Source organism: Sus scrofa, chromosome 4, assembly GCF_000003025.6.
Source record: "Sus scrofa isolate TJ Tabasco breed Duroc chromosome 4, Sscrofa11.1, whole genome shotgun sequence".
In the NCBI taxonomy this organism is placed as follows: Eukaryota; Metazoa; Chordata; class Mammalia; order Artiodactyla; family Suidae; genus Sus; species Sus scrofa.
Genome location: NC_010446.5, coordinates 89011479 through 89030881, shown reverse-complemented (window position 1 = coordinate 89030881; position 19403 = coordinate 89011479). Strand labels below are relative to the sequence as shown.

Below are 19403 nucleotides of genomic sequence, written 5' to 3'. Positions count from 1 at the left end.
TTGCATGCAGCTGTCCAGGTTTCCCAGCAATGCTTGCTGAATAGACTTTCTTTTTCCCATTTTATGTTCTTGCCTCCCTTGTCAAAGATTAATTGACCATAGGTGTCAGGGTTTATTTCCGGATTCTCTATTCTCTTCCATTGGTCTGTCTGTCTGTTTTGATACCAGTACCACACTGTTTTGATGACTGTGGCTTTGTAGTATTTCTTGAAGTCTGGGAGAGTTATGCCTCCTGCTTGGTTTTTGTTTCTCAGGATTGCTTTGGCGATTCTGGGTCTTTTGTGGTTCCATATAAATGTTTGGATTGTTTGTTCTAGTTCTGTGAAAAATGTCCTGGGTAATTTGATAGGGATTGCATTGAATCTGTAGATTGCTTTGGGTAGTATGGCCATTTTTACAATATTGATTTTCCCAATCCAGGAACATGGAATATCTTTCCATTTCTTTACATCTTCTTTGATTTCTTTGATTAAAGTTTTATAGTTCTCGGCACATAGGTCCTTTACCTCCTTGGTCAGGTGTATTCCGAGGTATTTGATTTTGTGGGGTGCAATTTTAAAAGGTATCGTATTTTTGTATTCCTTTTCTAATATTTCATTGCTGGTATACAGAAATGCAACTGACTTCCGAATGTTAATCTTATATCCTGCTACTTTGCTGAATTTATTAATCAGTTCAAGTAGTTTTTGGGTTGAGTCCTTAGGGTTTTCTATGTATAGTATCATGTCATCTGCATATACAGTGGCAGTTTTATCTCTTCTCTTCCTATATGGATGCCTTTTATTTCTTTTGTTTGTCGAATTGCTGGTACCACATCTTCTTACTCCATTCATCTGGCGTTGGACATTGAGCTTGTTTCCGAGTCTCGGCTGTTGCGAACGGTGCTGCAAGGAACACAGGGCGTGCACGTATCGTTTTCAATGAACGCTTTGCCTGGATAGATGCCCAGGAGTGGGATCGCTGGGTCATGTGGTAGTTCTATACTGAGTTTTCTGACGTGCCTCCCTACTGTTGTATACTTTGTTCTTTTTTTTTTTTACGGCTGAGTAACACGCCACAGGACATATACATATATATATATATATACATATATGTGTATATGTGTGTGTGTGTACACACACACACACACACACACAGCACAACTTCTGAAGCCAGTTGTCTGTGGATGGGTACTTGGCATTTGTCCACACCATGGCTCATGTAAATAGTGCTCCTCTGAACACTGGGGAACAGCTGATCTTCTCACATGAGAGTTGTCAACTTTTCTCGATATATACCTGGGAGCGGGCCTTTCTGGATCCCATGACGGAGGTCCTTTGACTGCGTTCCTTGCTTTCTTCCCTCCTGCCTCTTTCCTTCCTGCCATTCCCCCTGCCCCACCATTCTTCCTCCCTCCATTCCACTCTCTCTTGCCTTCCTTCTCTTTCTTCCTTTCCATCTTCCTTCCTTCCTTCCTTCCCGTTCCCTCCCTCCCTCCCTCCCTTCCATTCTCCACTCTTCCTTTTTTCCTTCCTGCCTTTCTTCCTTCCTTCTCTCCATTTTTCGTTCTTCCTTCTTCCCTTTCTTTCTTTGTTTTCTATTTTTTTCAATCAGCCCCTATGTAGGGCCAGGGCTCGAACTGAAGCTGCAGCTCCAACCTACACCACAGCCAGGGCAATGCCAGACACGAGCTGCCTCTGGGACCTGTTGTACAGTTTGCGGCAACGCCACGGTTCTTGACCCACTGAGCGAGGCCAGGGATCAAACCCGCATCCTCACAGAGACAACATCGGGTCCTTATCCCACGGAGCCATGACACGAACTCCTCCATTCTTTTCCACGGCAGAGTACGATTCCATAGTGCAGATCTATTTTATCTCATCATCATCATCATCTTCTTCTTCGTCTTCGTCTTCGTCTTCATCTTCGTCTTCTTCTTCTTCCTCCTCTTCTTCCTCTTCCTCTTCCTCATCTTCTTCTTCTTCCTCCTCTTCTTCCTCTTTTCTTTGGGGACTTTTAGGGCTGTACCCTTGGCACAAGGAGACGCCCGGGCTAGGGGTCGAATCGGAACTGTAGCTGCCGGCCTACACCACGGCCACGGCCAAGGCCACGGCCACGCTGGGTCCGAGCCACGTCTTCGACCGACGCCATACCTCATGGCAACACCGGATCCTTGACCTGTTGAGCGAGGCCAGGGGATCAAACCTGTGTCCTCAGGATACCGGTCAGGTTCCTTAACCGCTGAGCCACAATGGGAACTCCACGTTCTGTCTTCTTCAGCCAACTGTCTATTGTTGGGCGCTTGGGTTTTTGTCAATGTTTTCGCTGTGGCAGGCAACGCGGCTATACCAACATGGGAGGGAGGGGATATAGCTTTTCGAATTAGAGGGTTCATCCTTTTGGGCTCTATATTCACGAGTGCAAGTGCTGGTTCCTATGGGAGCTCTCCTTTGCACTCTTCAAATCTCACCACCAGTCCCACGGCTCCACAAGCTCGCGCGCACGCACGCACCCACACACAGCCAGATGAGAAGTGATGGTGGTTGCTGCTGATGAGAGAGGTTATATATGTCTCTGGGGCAGTGGGATCGCCCACCTCATGTGCAGGGTGCCTAGCCCCTGTCTCCAACTCTGTTTCTGCCCTGCCCTGCCCTGCTTCCTACCTCTCCCCTCCCCACAGCCTCACTCCCGTTTAGCCTGAGCACGTTGCCGCACAACACAGCAGTCTGGCCCGCTCTCCTGCCGCTCCACGGGGGTCTTCTCCCGCCACCTCCCTGGCACCACAGCCCACTCACACCCGCTGCTTGCCACTCTCCCTTCTGCCCAGCCTCTGGGCACGGGCTCCTCCACCTGCCATGATTCCCCTGTACCCCGGGCCCCTGTCTCACACATCCTGCCCGGAAGACGCACTGGCGCTGGTCCTGGCCGCCCTCGTGGCCCTCAGACCCACTCCTACACCATGCCCAGCCCTAACCCAGATCCCGCGCGGGGCGGGGCAAGGGCCACCACCGCCGCTTCACCCAGGCTTCTGCAGAGCCCCTGCCTGAGTGACCCGGCGGCCCTCGCGGCCAGGTCCCCGCAAGACCCACACCTCCCGTTGCTGCCCCGCCCAAGCTCCGCCAGGACACCGCGGTCGCGGTCGAACTTTTCCTCCCACCTTCCAGCAGGCGCTTCACGCCCACCCCCACTCTACGGGGTCGTTTTACTCTGTTCCCAAACTTGCACGGGGCGGCCACCAACCACGGCCACAGACACCTTCGTCCTGCCCTGTCACCCACCCACGCTCACTCCCAACGCACCGGCGAAGGGCTTGAGGTAACCTCCTGTGGTGATGGGAAGCACCCCTCTGCCCACAGGGGCTCCTTTCCATGGGGGGTCCCGCTTTGTCAAAACCCATCTCGTGTACCGCCGCCACCGTGCCACCTCTGCCGCCACCGTGCCATCTCTGCCGCCGCCGCCGCCACCGCCGCCTCAGGTTGGTGCCATTCACCGGCAGTCCACTTTGCCTCCTAAGGCAGAAACATGCCAACGGGCATGAAAACCTCCACTGACAGAGGCTGAAAGCAGACTGGTGTCTGCCATTTACCTTGGGGGAGTATCCAAGGGGGACCACGAAGATAGGTTGCAGAGAGAGGTGGAATGGACTCTGGGTAGCTAGGTGGCTGGGCAAGAATGGGGTCATGTTAGACGTCATGTCTAGGGGAGAGGGGTGTGTGTGTGTGTGTGTGTGTGTGTGTGTGTGTGTGTGTGTTGTGGGAGGGAGGGAGGTATTCTCAAGGTAACATTCTTGCCTCTCTGTGATAGGACTGAGAGCATGGTAATGTAATTAGACTACAGTGTTGGCTGGGGCTGGTAGTCCACCCTTTCAGGCGTCTGCTTCCACCTGCTCCCGCCTACTGGGCTAAGGATTCCTGACTGGCCTCCCGAATCAGCCCGCTCTCTTACCTCCACTACCGTGTGTGTGTGTGTGTGTGTGTGTGTGTGTGTGTGTGTGTGTGTGTATCTCCAGGCACGCATGAGTGTCCACACTCATGGTCCCATCTCCACCACCCGGCATGGTTTGTCTGGCTCTAGCTCCCCTACCCTGCCCAAGACCACCAGGAGCTTGAGACCAAATGAGCAGTCCACGGAAGGCGAAGCCCGCCCAAGACCTAAACAGGCTGCAGCAGGTTGCTGGCAAGGGGGGCCAGATAAGAAACTGTGTGTCCCTCCCCTTGGCTGACTTGCCAGCGTGAACGCCTCACTAGCGCCTTGCGCCAGCGCAACCACCTCTGCCGCCACCACCCACCGGCACCACCACCGGCACCAGTAAGGACCAGCACCACCACCTCTAACAGAGACAGCAGCGCCAGCACCAGCTCCACAAGCCAGCAACACCGGCAGCACCACTTCCACGCCAGCAGCCTCTGCCGCCGGGGCGGCGGCGGCGGCGGCGGCGGCGGCGGCCGCGGCGGTGGTGGTGGCAGCAGCGAGGGCAAAGGGAGCAGCCGCCATCGCAGGAGCAGCAGCCGCTCAGCACAGGCATCCGAACGAGCACCAGCACCAAGCCCCATCAGGACCAGCGCTCCCAGCGACACCCGCACCCGCAGCTCACGAGGGAAGGAAGAGGGGCCTCGCGGCGGCGCACGCGGCGGCGGGGGCGGTCGGGACCCGCGCAGTGCTGCCAACGAGTCCAGGCACGGTGGAAGCTGCCCGCCCGTGGGCGGCCGGTGGTGGGCAGAGGGGCTGCCCGGGCCGCTGGTGTTGGGGGCTGAGGCAAGCTTCCAGCGGCGGAGGAGGACGGACGCCCGAGGCGTCGAGTGGGCCTCGAGTGGACGAACGTCTGGAGGCCAAAAGGCTTGGCCGGGTGGGTGGAGGGTGCCTGGCGCGGCTTGGGCTGGAGGTGGACGGGGCCGGGTGGCTGCCCGGCGAGGGGGACGCGCGTGGGCTAAAAGGGGCGCTTGTGGAGGCAGCGCGCTTTGCGGCAAGTTGGCCGGCGGAGTGGAAGAAGAAAGGCTTCCCTGACCGGGAATCGAACCCGGGCCGCGGCGGTGAGAGCGCCGAATCCTAACCACTAGACCACCAGGGAGCGTCGGGCTCGGCGCCTGGCCTGGCCCTGCTGGACCCAGCACCTCCCTGCCACCCGCTTGGCGCCGCCTTGCTGCCAAGGCCCGGCCTTGCCAGGTCGGGCCGCCCGCCGCACCTGGCGATCCACGGTGGCCTAGCGCTCTCCCTGCTCGCTAGGAGAGACGCCGCGCGCTCGCCTCCGTCTCGCACACGCACACACGCCAAAAGCCACGGGCCTGGGGGCGGGCACCGTGCGCCCTCTTCCCAGCTCTCCCACACAGGGGCCGGGCCGGAGCCCCGCGGAGCTCGGCAAAAATCCCCCAGACTAAACAAAACAAAAGACGGCCCGCTGCGTTGGCCGGGAATCGAACCCGGGTCAACTGCTTGGAAGGCAGCTATGCTCACCACTATACCACCAACGCTGCACAGCCCGGGTCGGGCCCGGACGCCGTGCCCGGGCTCGCCCAAGCGCATTCCCGGCGCCCCGACGCCCTGGCCACCAGCGGCCGCCCACCGGCGCCAGCCCCAGGCCGTGGCCCTCGTCCACCGGCCCCACCGCCGCTCGGGGGCGTCCTCGCTCCCCTGCCGCCCCGAGGCCCTGGGCTCCACGCCGCGCGCCTCAGCTCCCAGCTCCAGGCCACCAGCGTCCCGAACCCACAGGGAAAGGGACTCGTCGGCTTCCCACCGGGCCCGCCTGCCGGGCAGCTGGGCAGCCGGGCAGCCGAGCGTGGCGTCGCAAGGGGCCTCCGGTGCGGCAGGCACTTTGGGCGGGCCGCAAGGTCGCCGGGCGCTGGCCGGGGCGAGAGGAGGCCCTCGCTCGGCCGGGGCGAGGGGTGGACGGCAAGGGCTGGAAGGGGTCGAGGGTGGCAGGTCGGGCACGCCCAGGCGCCCTGCGCCTGCCTGGAGGCGGGGATGAGGAGACGAAGGGCCCTTGGGGCCAGGCGGCTGGCCAGCGAGCGGCGCCAGCCACCAAAAAGGGCGTGTTGCCTCCCCGTCGGGGAATCGAACCCCGGTCTCCCGCGTGACAGGCGGGGATACTCACCACTATACTAACGAGGACGGCGGCCACCGCCCGGCCACCGCCCGGCCACCCGGCCCCTCTCCGGCTGCCTGCCGACGCCTACCCCTGCCCGCGGCCCTCGGCCCGCGGCCCACCATGGGGCCGCCAGCACGTGCCCGCGCCCCGCCCCGACGCCAAAGCACCCCGCGTCCTCCAAAGAAGCAGACCGCGACCCGGACCGCGGCCCGCGGCCCCACCCTCACCCCACCCCCGCCCCTACCTGGCGCTGCAAACTCCCGGTGAGCGCTGCCTGGTGCCCCCACCGTGGGCCCGAGAGGGCAAGCCGGGCTGCGAGGTGGCGGCGGGCGCGCGCCTCGCCACGTCACGGCCCGGGCGAGGGCAGAGGCGCGGGCGGGGGCCGCCGCCAGAGGCCGGCTGGGTGCGGGGCCAGGGCTGCGCGACAGGGCGACCGCGGCGGCGAAAGCTTTGCTCCACGACGGCCGGCGTGCGCCCGGCCCCCGCTCACCCAGACGCCCGCCCGGCGCGGAGCACCGCGTCCGCCCAAGGGCGCCGCACTTGGCGGCGCGTCGGGTCGCAGCCAGCCGAGCGGCGACGCGCTCCGGCCCGCCGTCAGGATGGCCGAGCGGTCTAAGGCGCTGCGTTCAGGTCGCAGTCTCCCCTGGAGGCGTGGGTTCGAATCCCACTCCTGACAAGCCAGCCTTTTGCCCCCCGCCCAACCACGTCCCCACCCCTCCCCGGGACCCCACCCCGCGTAGAGCCACAGCCCCTTGCCGCCTTGCAGTCCCTTCCCGCCTGGCACTCTTGCTTGGCCTCTGCAAACTCCGGCCCCCGACACCCAAGCCTCTCCCTCCACAGCCCGCGGGCCCGACAGAAATGGCCCAGGAGGAACGCCCCGGCCACTGGCTTTGCTGCGGACACGCGCCCTCCCCGGACGCACAGCTCCCACACACACCCACACGCCCCCGCCGCCCGCGTCCTACCTGCACCTACACCAGCAAGCTTCGGCCCTTCGCAGCCCATCTTTCCTCACCTGCTTGCGATGGCTGTTTTTCCTTCCTCACTCCGGCTCCGGCTCGGGCTCCGGCTCCGGCCCCGGCTCCGGCCGGCCCGCCGCTCCGCCCCACCCCGCCCCCACCGCCCCACGCAGACCGGCCGCGTGGGGAAAGCCCTCCACGCTTCGCCCTCGCACTGCTGCCCGCGGACTGCTGCCCGCGGCTCGCCCTCCCAGCCTTTCCTCCGCTTCTGCCGCCAGCCGCTCTCGCTCCCGTCCAACATCCCGTCCTTGCCGCCAAGCCGGCCGGCCCGCCCGCCTGCACATTCCCTGCCCTCCACACCCACACTGAGGTGGCGGGTCTGCGTGGGGTGCGTGCCCGCGCGCGGCGCTTTCTCGCCTCGGGGCCTTCCCCGCCCACTGGCCACCGCGGCCTGCCTCCGGGGACACGTGCAGCCCAGCCTTCCTGCTCGCCCGCCGGTACGGGGCCCTCCCTGGACGCAGGCCTGGCGCGTGAGTCCCTGCCACGGCCCTGGGATGCCCGGCACCCACCCGCAGACGTCGGGCCCCCGGCCGCCGCCCGCCACCCACCTGCGCGCCACAGCGCACGTTCACGCGCGGGAAGCCGCTGCCCCGGCCGGACCCAACCACCCCCCGGCGCCCTCCCTCACCCGACTGTCCGCCATCCCCCCCGCCCCTCCCCGCCCGCAGTCCGAGTGCCTGCGCCTCACGACCAACGCACCCGAGCCGGACCCCTCCGCAGAGCGCTGGCCGGCCCGAGCGCTTCTTCGGAGCGAGGCTCCGACACCCTTGGCAGACCCGGCAGGTCCATCTCTCACGCTCGCCGTCCCCGCACAGCCCGAGCTCCGATGCCCGCCCGCCCGCTCCACACCAGCCAGAAAGCCGGCCGCCGGAGGGACTCGGCGTCGGGGGCGGGGGGCGGGGTGGGGGTGGGGGGCAGCGGTGGCTGAGGGGAACATAGGCGCTCAGCCGCAGCGGGCGCGCATCGCCTGCCCTGGCTGGGATTCGGGCGCGCGCCAGCCTGCTTCGGCTCGTGGCTGCTTCTGGCGATGCCGACGCTCTTGCGGCGGCCCTGGACGGCAGAGAAGGCGCAAAATGGGCCGGGTGGGCCTCCGCCCCGCCGACCCTCCGCCCCGCCGACCCTCCGACCCTCCGACCCTCCGACCCTCCGACCCTCCGTCCCTGCCTCCAGGCCTCCGGACAGCGCCGCGCCCTGGGGCCCTCCGCGGGGCCCGGAGCCCCTCTTGCAGGCCACAGGCGTCCGCCTTCGGCTCAAAGGGAGCAGGAGCCCGCGGGCGAGCAGGAACCGCTGCCCGGCGGTTGGTGGCCAGCCCCGCTGGGGCAACGTCGGGCGGCAGCGGCCACCGGTGCATGGGTGGTTCAGTGGTAGAATTCTCGCCTGCCACGCGGGAGGCCCGGGTTCGATTCCCGGCCCATGCAACAGCTCGGTCCTCTTTTGGAGCAGAGCCCTCGCTCTCCCGGCACCTCCCGGTCCCACCACAGCTCTTGCTTCCTCACCAGCAGCCCACCGCCCCACCTCCGCCTCCACCCTCGACACACCCCCTGCTCTTGCAAGCAAATCCCACCTTGTCAAGGACCCCACCCTCGCATTTGTCCCATTGGCCTCTCTCTTTGCTGTTTAATTTTAAGAAAAGCGTACTGGCTTTGCCATACCCCGTTCGCTTCAGGTGTTCGCCAGAGTGACTCATACCCATCCGGCTGGCTGGCTGGCTGGCTGGCTGACTCTCTGTCTGTCTGTGTGTCTGTCTGTCTATCCAAAGAGAGAGCGAGAGCGAGAGCGAGAGAGCGAGAGAGATCTCCATTATAGGTGATCATTGTGTGTGACTCGAGTCCCTCCCCCATGCTATACAGTAAATCCTTGTTGCTTATCGACTTTGGGCATGCTCTTTCTTCCTTCCGATCTCTTAGCCCCAACTCCTAATTGCCCACCCCCGCCCCCATACTCTGCCCTTGGGTAACCATATGTTTGTTTTCTACACCGGTGACGGTTTCCATTTTGCACGGAGAGTTATTTGTATTAATTTTTAGATTCCACATGTATTCTTTGTCCTTCTCCAGCTGACGTAGTTCACTGTGGGTAGTAGCCTCTTGGTCGATCCATGTCGCTGCAGATGGCACGAGGTCCTTCTCTCTTTTATGGCTAAAGGGTATTCCATAGTAGTATGCGTGTGTCTGTATATAGCATGGATGTTATGTATGTAATATAACATGATATATAGTATCACACCCTCTTAAGCCAATCGTCTGTGGATGGGTCCCTGGGAATCGTCCACGTCATGACGCTCTCTTAAAGAGCACTCCTGTGAACACTGGGGTGCATCCACCTGTTCCCTTTAGGAGTTTTCATCTCCTCTGGGTATATACCCTGAGGCCGGGGGTGGGCGGTGGGGTCGCCTGCTGGATCATATCCTAGCTCTCCTTTGAACTCCTTCCTTCTTCCTCTCTTCCTACCTTTTCCCCCTCCATGCTTCCTACCTCCATTCCACCCTCCATGCTTCCTACCTCCATTCCACTCTTCCGCTCTTTCTTTCCTTCCCTCCTGCCTTCTTCCTCTGGTTCCTTCCTTCTTTCGTTCTCTCTCTCTTTTCCCTCATTCTTTCTCTTCGTAGTAGTTCGGGTCATTGCTGGAGTACAGCTGATGTACCGTATTGTGTTTGTGTCAGGGGTACGGCCGCGGTGATTTGGTTTAATGGGTACAGCGTTCTCTTCGGGTGATTTTCCGGTATAGGTCATTGCAGGATATTGGATGATGTTCCCTGTGCCACTCAGTAAACACGTGTTGCTTATCTCTTTTATACATAGCCGTTTGCGTCTGTTCTCCCAAACTCCTAATTTGTCCCCCCACCCTGCCCTTTCCCCTGGGTAACCGTAAGATTGTTTTCTACATCTACGAGTCTGTTTCTGTTTTGCCCATAGAGTTCTTTGTGTTATTTCTTTAGATTCCACATGTATCAGTGCTTCTCCATCTGACTTACTCCAGTAAGTGTTAATACCCCTAGGTCCACCCGCGTCGCTGCAAAGGGCACTACTTCATTCTTTTTTAAACCTTTTTTTCCTTACAGTTGACTCCCAATGTTCTGTCAGTTTCCGCTGCCCAGCAAAGTGACCCAGCCACACATCCATCTGCATTCTTTTTTCTTCCCCACGTTGAGCCTCCATCGTGTTCCATCGCAAGTGATCAGATAGAGTTTCCCGTGCTATACAGCAGAATCTCATTGCTTCTCCGTTCCAAATGCAGTCGCCTGCATCTACTGACCTCCAACGGCCAGTGCCTCCCCCTCCCTCCTGGCAACCACAAGCCTCTTCTCCACGTCCTCGCGTTTGTTTCTTCTCTGTGGACAGGTTCATCTGTGCCGTCTCTTAGGTTCCAGATACGAGACACATACCGTATCATGTGGTATTTGTCTTTCTCCCTCTGACTTCCTTCACTTCGCCTGAGAGTCTCAAGTTCCGTCCATGTTGCTGCAAATGGCATTATGTTGTTCTCCTCTGTGGCTGAGTCGTATTCCAAATGCAGTCGCCTGCATCTACTGACCTCCAACGGCCAGTGCCTCCCCCTCCCTCCTGGCAACCACAAGCCTCTTCTCCACGTCCTCGCGTTTGTTTCTTCTCTGTGGACAGGTTCATCTGTGCCGTCTCTTAGGTTCCAGATACGAGACACATACCGTATCATGTGGTATTTGTCTTTCTCCCTCTGACTTCCTTCACTTCGCCTGAGAGTCTCAAGTTCCGTCCATGTTGCTGCAAATGGCATTATGTTGTTCTCCTCTGTGGCTGAGTCGTATTCCATTGTGCACATGTACCACATCTTCTTTTTTTTTTCATATTTTTTTTTATTTTCCCACTGTACAGCAAGGGGGTCAGGTTATCCTCACATGTATACATTACAATTACATTTCCCCCCCACCCTTTCTTCTGTTGCAACACGAGTATCTAGACAAAGTTCTCAATGCTATTCAGCAGGATCTCCTTGTAAATCTATTCTAAGTTGTGTCTGATAAGCCCAAGCTCCCGATCCCTCCCACTCCCTCCCCCTCCCATCAGGCAGCCACAAGTCTCTTCTCCAAGTCCATGATTTTCTTTTCTGAGGAGATGTTCATTTGTGCTGGATCTTAGATTCCAGTTATAAGTGATATCATATGGTATTTGTCTTTGTCTTTCTGGCTCATTTCACCCAGTATGAGAGTCTCTAGTTCCATCCATGCTGCTGCAAATGGCATTATGTCATTCTTTTTTATGGCTGAGTAGTATTCCATTGTGTATATATACCACCTCTTCCGAATCCAATCATCGGTCGATGGACATTTGGGTTGTTTCCACGTCCTGGCTATTGTGAATAGTGCTGCAATGAACATGCGGGTGCCCGTGTCTCTTTTAAGTAGAGTTTTGTCCGGATAGATGCCCAAGAGTGGGATTGCGGGGTCATATGGAAGTTCTATGTATAGATTTCTAAGGTATCTCCAAACTGTTCTCCATAGTGGCTGTACCAGTTTACATTCCCACCAGCAGTGCAGGAGGGTTCCCTTTTCTCCACAGCCCCTCCAGCACTTGTTATTTGTGGATTTATTAATGATGGCCATTCTGACTGGTGTGAGGTGGTATCTCATGGTAGTTTTGATTTGCATTTCTCTTATAATCAGCGATGTTGAGCATTTTTTCATGTGTTTGTTGGCCATCTGTATAACTTCTTTGGAGAAATGTCTATTCAGGTCTTTTGCCCATTTTTCCATTGACTGATTGGTTTTTTTGCTGTTGGGTTGTATAAGTTGCTTTTATATTCTAGAGATTAAGCCCTTGTCGGTTGCATCATTTGAACCTATTTTCTCCCATTCTGTAAGTTGTCTTCTTGTTTTCTTTTTGGTTTCCTTTGCTGTGCAAAAGCTTTTCAGTTTGATGAGGTCCCATGGGTTTATTTTTGCTCTAATTTCTATTGTTTTGGGAGACTGACCTGAGAAAATATTCATGACGTTGATGTCAGAGAGTGTTTTGCCTGTGTTTTCTTCTAGGAGTTTGATGGTGTCCTGTCGTATACTTAAGTCTTTCAGCCATTTGGAGTTTATTTGTGTGCATGGTGTGAGGGTGTGTTCTAGTTTCATTGCTTTGCATGCAGCTGTCCAGGTTTCCCAGCAATGCTTGCTGAATAGACTTTCTTTTTCCCATTTTATGTTCTTGCCTCCCTTGTCAAAGATTAATTGACCATAGGTGTCAGGGTTTATTTCCGGATTCTCTATTCTCTTCCATTGGTCTGTCTGTCTGTTTTGATACCAGTACCACACTGTTTTGATGACTGTGGCTTTGTAGTATTTCTTGAAGTCTGGGAGAGTTATGCCTCCTGCTTGGTTTTTGTTTCTCAGGATTGCTTTGGCGATTCTGGGTCTTTTGTGGTTCCATATAAATGTTTGGATTGTTTGTTCTAGTTCTGTGAAAAATGTCCTGGGTAATTTGATAGGGATTGCATTGAATCTGTAGATTGCTTTGGGTAGTATGGCCATTTTTACAATATTGATTTTCCCAATCCAGGAACATGGAATATCTTTCCATTTCTTTACATCTTCTTTGATTTCTTTGATTAAAGTTTTATAGTTCTCGGCACATAGGTCCTTTACCTCCTTGGTCAGGTGTATTCCGAGGTATTTGATTTTGTGGGGTGCAATTTTAAAAGGTATCGTATTTTTGTATTCCTTTTCTAATATTTCATTGCTGGTATACAGAAATGCAACTGACTTCCGAATGTTAATCTTATATCCTGCTACTTTGCTGAATTTATTAATCAGTTCAAGTAGTTTTTGGGTTGAGTCCTTAGGGTTTTCTATGTATAGTATCATGTCATCTGCATATACAGTGGCAGTTTTATCTCTTCTCTTCCTATATGGATGCCTTTTATTTCTTTTGTTTGTCGAATTGCTGGTACCACATCTTCTTACTCCATTCATCTGGCGTTGGACATTGAGCTTGTTTCCGAGTCTCGGCTGTTGCGAACGGTGCTGCAAGGAACACAGGGCGTGCACGTATCGTTTTCAATGAACGCTTTGCCTGGATAGATGCCCAGGAGTGGGATCGCTGGGTCATGTGGTAGTTCTATACTGAGTTTTCTGACGTGCCTCCCTACTGTTGTATACTTTGTTCTTTTTTTTTTTTACGGCTGAGTAACACGCCACAGGACATATACATATATATATATATATACATATATGTGTATATGTGTGTGTGTGTACACACACACACACACACACACAGCACAACTTCTGAAGCCAGTTGTCTGTGGATGGGTACTTGGCATTTGTCCACACCATGGCTCATGTAAATAGTGCTCCTCTGAACACTGGGGAACAGCTGATCTTCTCACATGAGAGTTGTCAACTTTTCTCGATATATACCTGGGAGCGGGCCTTTCTGGATCCCATGACGGAGGTCCTTTGACTGCGTTCCTTGCTTTCTTCCCTCCTGCCTCTTTCCTTCCTGCCATTCCCCCTGCCCCACCATTCTTCCTCCCTCCATTCCACTCTCTCTTGCCTTCCTTCTCTTTCTTCCTTTCCATCTTCCTTCCTTCCTTCCTTCCCGTTCCCTCCCTCCCTCCCTCCCTTCCATTCTCCACTCTTCCTTTTTTCCTTCCTGCCTTTCTTCCTTCCTTCTCTCCATTTTTCGTTCTTCCTTCTTCCCTTTCTTTCTTTGTTTTCTATTTTTTTCAATCAGCCCCTATGTAGGGCCAGGGCTCGAACTGAAGCTGCAGCTCCAACCTACACCACAGCCAGGGCAATGCCAGACACGAGCTGCCTCTGGGACCTGTTGTACAGTTTGCGGCAACGCCACGGTTCTTGACCCACTGAGCGAGGCCAGGGATCAAACCCGCATCCTCACAGAGACAACATCGGGTCCTTATCCCACGGAGCCATGACACGAACTCCTCCATTCTTTTCCACGGCAGAGTACGATTCCATAGTGCAGATCTATTTTATCTCATCATCATCATCATCTTCTTCTTCGTCTTCGTCTTCGTCTTCATCTTCGTCTTCTTCTTCTTCCTCCTCTTCTTCCTCTTCCTCTTCCTCATCTTCTTCTTCTTCCTCCTCTTCTTCCTCTTTTCTTTGGGGACTTTTAGGGCTGTACCCTTGGCACAAGGAGACGCCCGGGCTAGGGGTCGAATCGGAACTGTAGCTGCCGGCCTACACCACGGCCACGGCCAAGGCCACGGCCACGCTGGGTCCGAGCCACGTCTTCGACCGACGCCATACCTCATGGCAACACCGGATCCTTGACCTGTTGAGCGAGGCCAGGGGATCAAACCTGTGTCCTCAGGATACCGGTCAGGTTCCTTAACCGCTGAGCCACAATGGGAACTCCACGTTCTGTCTTCTTCAGCCAACTGTCTATTGTTGGGCGCTTGGGTTTTTGTCAATGTTTTCGCTGTGGCAGGCAACGCGGCTATACCAACATGGGAGGGAGGGGATATAGCTTTTCGAATTAGAGGGTTCATCCTTTTGGGCTCTATATTCACGAGTGCAAGTGCTGGTTCCTATGGGAGCTCTCCTTTGCACTCTTCAAATCTCACCACCAGTCCCACGGCTCCACAAGCTCGCGCGCACGCACGCACCCACACACAGCCAGATGAGAAGTGATGGTGGTTGCTGCTGATGAGAGAGGTTATATATGTCTCTGGGGCAGTGGGATCGCCCACCTCATGTGCAGGGTGCCTAGCCCCTGTCTCCAACTCTGTTTCTGCCCTGCCCTGCCCTGCTTCCTACCTCTCCCCTCCCCACAGCCTCACTCCCGTTTAGCCTGAGCACGTTGCCGCACAACACAGCAGTCTGGCCCGCTCTCCTGCCGCTCCACGGGGGTCTTCTCCCGCCACCTCCCTGGCACCACAGCCCACTCACACCCGCTGCTTGCCACTCTCCCTTCTGCCCAGCCTCTGGGCACGGGCTCCTCCACCTGCCATGATTCCCCTGTACCCCGGGCCCCTGTCTCACACATCCTGCCCGGAAGACGCACTGGCGCTGGTCCTGGCCGCCCTCGTGGCCCTCAGACCCACTCCTACACCATGCCCAGCCCTAACCCAGATCCCGCGCGGGGCGGGGCAAGGGCCACCACCGCCGCTTCACCCAGGCTTCTGCAGAGCCCCTGCCTGAGTGACCCGGCGGCCCTCGCGGCCAGGTCCCCGCAAGACCCACACCTCCCGTTGCTGCCCCGCCCAAGCTCCGCCAGGACACCGCGGTCGCGGTCGAACTTTTCCTCCCACCTTCCAGCAGGCGCTTCACGCCCACCCCCACTCTACGGGGTCGTTTTACTCTGTTCCCAAACTTGCACGGGGCGGCCACCAACCACGGCCACAGACACCTTCGTCCTGCCCTGTCACCCACCCACGCTCACTCCCAACGCACCGGCGAAGGGCTTGAGGTAACCTCCTGTGGTGATGGGAAGCACCCCTCTGCCCACAGGGGCTCCTTTCCATGGGGGGTCCCGCTTTGTCAAAACCCATCTCGTGTACCGCCGCCACCGTGCCACCTCTGCCGCCACCGTGCCATCTCTGCCGCCGCCGCCGCCACCGCCGCCTCAGGTTGGTGCCATTCACCGGCAGTCCACTTTGCCTCCTAAGGCAGAAACATGCCAACGGGCATGAAAACCTCCACTGACAGAGGCTGAAAGCAGACTGGTGTCTGCCATTTACCTTGGGGGAGTATCCAAGGGGGACCACGAAGATAGGTTGCAGAGAGAGGTGGAATGGACTCTGGGTAGCTAGGTGGCTGGGCAAGAATGGGGTCATGTTAGACGTCATGTCTAGGGGAGAGGGGTGTGTGTGTGTGTGTGTGTGTGTGTGTGTGTGTGTGTGTGTGTGTGTTGTGGGAGGGAGGGAGGTATTCTCAAGGTAACATTCTTGCCTCTCTGTGATAGGACTGAGAGCATGGTAATGTAATTAGACTACAGTGTTGGCTGGGGCTGGTAGTCCACCCTTTCAGGCGTCTGCTTCCACCTGCTCCCGCCTACTGGGCTAAGGATTCCTGACTGGCCTCCCGAATCAGCCCGCTCTCTTACCTCCACTACCGTGTGTGTGTGTGTGTGTGTGTGTGTGTGTGTGTGTGTGTGTGTGTGTATCTCCAGGCACGCATGAGTGTCCACACTCATGGTCCCATCTCCACCACCCGGCATGGTTTGTCTGGCTCTAGCTCCCCTACCCTGCCCAAGACCACCAGGAGCTTGAGACCAAATGAGCAGTCCACGGAAGGCGAAGCCCGCCCAAGACCTAAACAGGCTGCAGCAGGTTGCTGGCAAGGGGGGCCAGATAAGAAACTGTGTGTCCCTCCCCTTGGCTGACTTGCCAGCGTGAACGCCTCACTAGCGCCTTGCGCCAGCGCAACCACCTCTGCCGCCACCACCCACCGGCACCACCACCGGCACCAGTAAGGACCAGCACCACCACCTCTAACAGAGACAGCAGCGCCAGCACCAGCTCCACAAGCCAGCAACACCGGCAGCACCACTTCCACGCCAGCAGCCTCTGCCGCCGGGGCGGCGGCGGCGGCGGCGGCGGCCGCGGCGGTGGTGGTGGCAGCAGCGAGGGCAAAGGGAGCAGCCGCCATCGCAGGAGCAGCAGCCGCTCAGCACAGGCATCCGAACGAGCACCAGCACCAAGCCCCATCAGGACCAGCGCTCCCAGCGACACCCGCACCCGCAGCTCACGAGGGAAGGAAGAGGGGCCTCGCGGCGGCGCACGCGGCGGCGGGGGCGGTCGGGACCCGCGCAGTGCTGCCAACGAGTCCAGGCACGGTGGAAGCTGCCCGCCCGTGGGCGGCCGGTGGTGGGCAGAGGGGCTGCCCGGGCCGCTGGTGTTGGGGGCTGAGGCAAGCTTCCAGCGGCGGAGGAGGACGGACGCCCGAGGCGTCGAGTGGGCCTCGAGTGGACGAACGTCTGGAGGCCAAAAGGCTTGGCCGGGTGGGTGGAGGGTGCCTGGCGCGGCTTGGGCTGGAGGTGGACGGGGCCGGGTGGCTGCCCGGCGAGGGGGACGCGCGTGGGCTAAAAGGGGCGCTTGTGGAGGCAGCGCGCTTTGCGGCAAGTTGGCCGGCGGAGTGGAAGAAGAAAGGCTTCCCTGACCGGGAATCGAACCCGGGCCGCGGCGGTGAGAGCGCCGAATCCTAACCACTAGACCACCAGGGAGCGTCGGGCTCGGCGCCTGGCCTGGCCCTGCTGGACCCAGCACCTCCCTGCCACCCGCTTGGCGCCGCCTTGCTGCCAAGGCCCGGCCTTGCCAGGTCGGGCCGCCCGCCGCACCTGGCGATCCACGGTGGCCTAGCGCTCTCCCTGCTCGCTAGGAGAGACGCCGCGCGCTCGCCTCCGTCTCGCACACGCACACACGCCAAAAGCCACGGGCCTGGGGGCGGGCACCGTGCGCCCTCTTCCCAGCTCTCCCACACAGGGGCCGGGCCGGAGCCCCGCGGAGCTCGGCAAAAATCCCCCAGACTAAACAAAACAAAAGACGGCCCGCTGCGTTGGCCGGGAATCGAACCCGGGTCAACTGCTTGGAAGGCAGCTATGCTCACCACTATACCACCAACGCTGCACAGCCCGGGTCGGGCCCGGACGCCGTGCCCGGGCTCGCCCAAGCGCATTCCCGGCGCCCCGACGCCCTGGCCACCAGCGGCCGCCCACCGGCGCCAGCCCCAGGCCGTGGCCCTCGTCCACCGGCCCCACCGCCGCTCGGGGGCGTCCTCGCTCCCCTGCCGCCCCGAGGCCCTGGGCTCCACGCCGCGCGCCTCAGCTCCCAGCTCCAGGCCACCAGCGTCCCGAACCCACAGGGAAAGGGACTCGTCGGCTTCCCACCGGGCCCGCCTGCCGGGCAGCTGGGCAGCCGGGCAGCCGAGCGTGGCGTCGCAAGGGGCCTCCGGTGCGGCAGGCACTTTGGGCGGGCCGCAAGGTCGCCGGGCGCTGGCCGGGGCGAGAGGAGGCCCTCGCTCGGCCGGGGCGAGGGGTGGACGGCAAGGGCTGGAAGGGGTCGAGGGTGGCAGGTCGGGCACGCCCAGGCGCCCTGCGCCTGCCTGGAGGCGGGGATGAGGAGACGAAGGGCCCTTGGGGCCAGGCGGCTGGCCAGCGAGCGGCGCCAGCCACCAAAAAGGGCGTGTTGCCTCCCCGTCGGGGAATCGAACCCCGGTCTCCCGCGTGACAGGCGGGGATACTCACCACTATACTAACGAGGACGGCGGCCACCGACCGGCCACCGCCCGGCCACCCGGCCCCTCTCCGGCTGCCTGCCGACGCCTACCCCTGCCCGCGGCCCTCGGCCCGCGGCCCACCATGGGGCCGCCAGCACGTGCCCGCGCCCCGCCCCGACGCCAAAGCACCCCGCGTCCTCCAAAGAAGCAGACCGCGACCCGGACCGCGGCCCGCGGCCCCACCCTCACCCCACCCCCGCCCCTACCTGGCGCTGCAAACTCCCGGTGAGCGCTGCCTGGTGCCCCCACCGTGGGCCCGAGAGGGCAAGCCGGGCTGCGAGGTGGCGGCGGGCGCGCGCCTCGCCACGTCACGGCCCGGGCGAGGGCAGAGGCGCGGGCGGGGGCCGCCGCCAGAGGCCGGCTGGGTGCGGGGCCAGGGCTGCGCGACAGGGCGACCGCGGCGGCGAAAGCTTTGCTCCACGACGGCCGGCGTGCGCCCGGCCCCCGCTCACCCAGACGCCCGCCCGGCGCGGAGCACCGCGTCCGCCCAAGGGCGCCGCACTTGGCGGCGCGTCGGGTCGCAGCCAGCCGAGCGGCGACGCGCTCCGGCCCGCCGTCAGGATGGCCGAGCGGTCTAAGGCGCTGCGTTCAGGTCGCAGTCTCCCCTGGAGGCGTGGGTTCGAATCCCACTCCTGACAAGCCAGCCTTTTGCCCCCCGCCCAACCACGTCCCCACCCCTCCCCGGGACCCCACCCCGCGTAGAGCCACAGCCCCTTGCCGCCTTGCAGTCCCTTCCCGCCTGGCACTCTTGCTTGGCCTCTGCAAACTCCGGCCCCCGACACCCAAGCCTCTCCCTCCACAGCCCGCGGGCCCGACAGAAATGGCCCAGGAGGAACGCCCCGGCCACTGGCTTTGCTGCGGACACGCGCCCTCCCCGGACGCACAGCTCCCACACACACCCACACGCCCCCGCCGCCCGCGTCCTACCTGCACCTACACCAGCAAGCTTCGGCCCTTCGCAGCCCATCTTTCCTCACCTGCTTGCGATGGCTGTTTTTCCTTCCTCACTCCGGCTCCGGCTCGGGCTCCGGCTCCGGCCCCGGCTCCGGCCGGCCCGCCGCTCCGCCCCACCCCGCCCCCACCGCCCCACGCAGACCGGCCGCGTGGGGAAAGCCCTCCACGC

At 59.8% G+C, this 19403-nt stretch overlaps 9 non-coding genes across 9 annotated transcripts; 3 read left to right on the top strand and 6 right to left on the bottom strand.

Moving 5' to 3' along the window:
* Nucleotides 4976-5047, bottom strand: TRNAE-CUC. The gene has a single exon. It is a non-coding gene; the product is annotated as a tRNA-Glu (tRNA).
* On the bottom strand, nucleotides 5376-5447 carry TRNAG-UCC. The gene has a single exon. It is a non-coding gene; the product is annotated as a tRNA-Gly (tRNA).
* TRNAD-GUC lies at nucleotides 6013-6084 on the bottom strand. The gene has a single exon. It is a non-coding gene; the product is annotated as a tRNA-Asp (tRNA).
* TRNAL-CAG lies at nucleotides 6655-6737 on the top strand. The gene has a single exon. It is a non-coding gene; the product is annotated as a tRNA-Leu (tRNA).
* TRNAG-GCC lies at nucleotides 8428-8498 on the top strand. The gene has a single exon. It is a non-coding gene; the product is annotated as a tRNA-Gly (tRNA).
* On the bottom strand, nucleotides 17157-17228 carry TRNAE-CUC. The gene has a single exon. It is a non-coding gene; the product is annotated as a tRNA-Glu (tRNA).
* On the bottom strand, nucleotides 17557-17628 carry TRNAG-UCC. The gene has a single exon. It is a non-coding gene; the product is annotated as a tRNA-Gly (tRNA).
* On the bottom strand, nucleotides 18194-18265 carry TRNAD-GUC. Its single transcript has one exon. It is a non-coding gene; the product is annotated as a tRNA-Asp (tRNA).
* On the top strand, nucleotides 18836-18918 carry TRNAL-CAG. The gene has a single exon. It is a non-coding gene; the product is annotated as a tRNA-Leu (tRNA).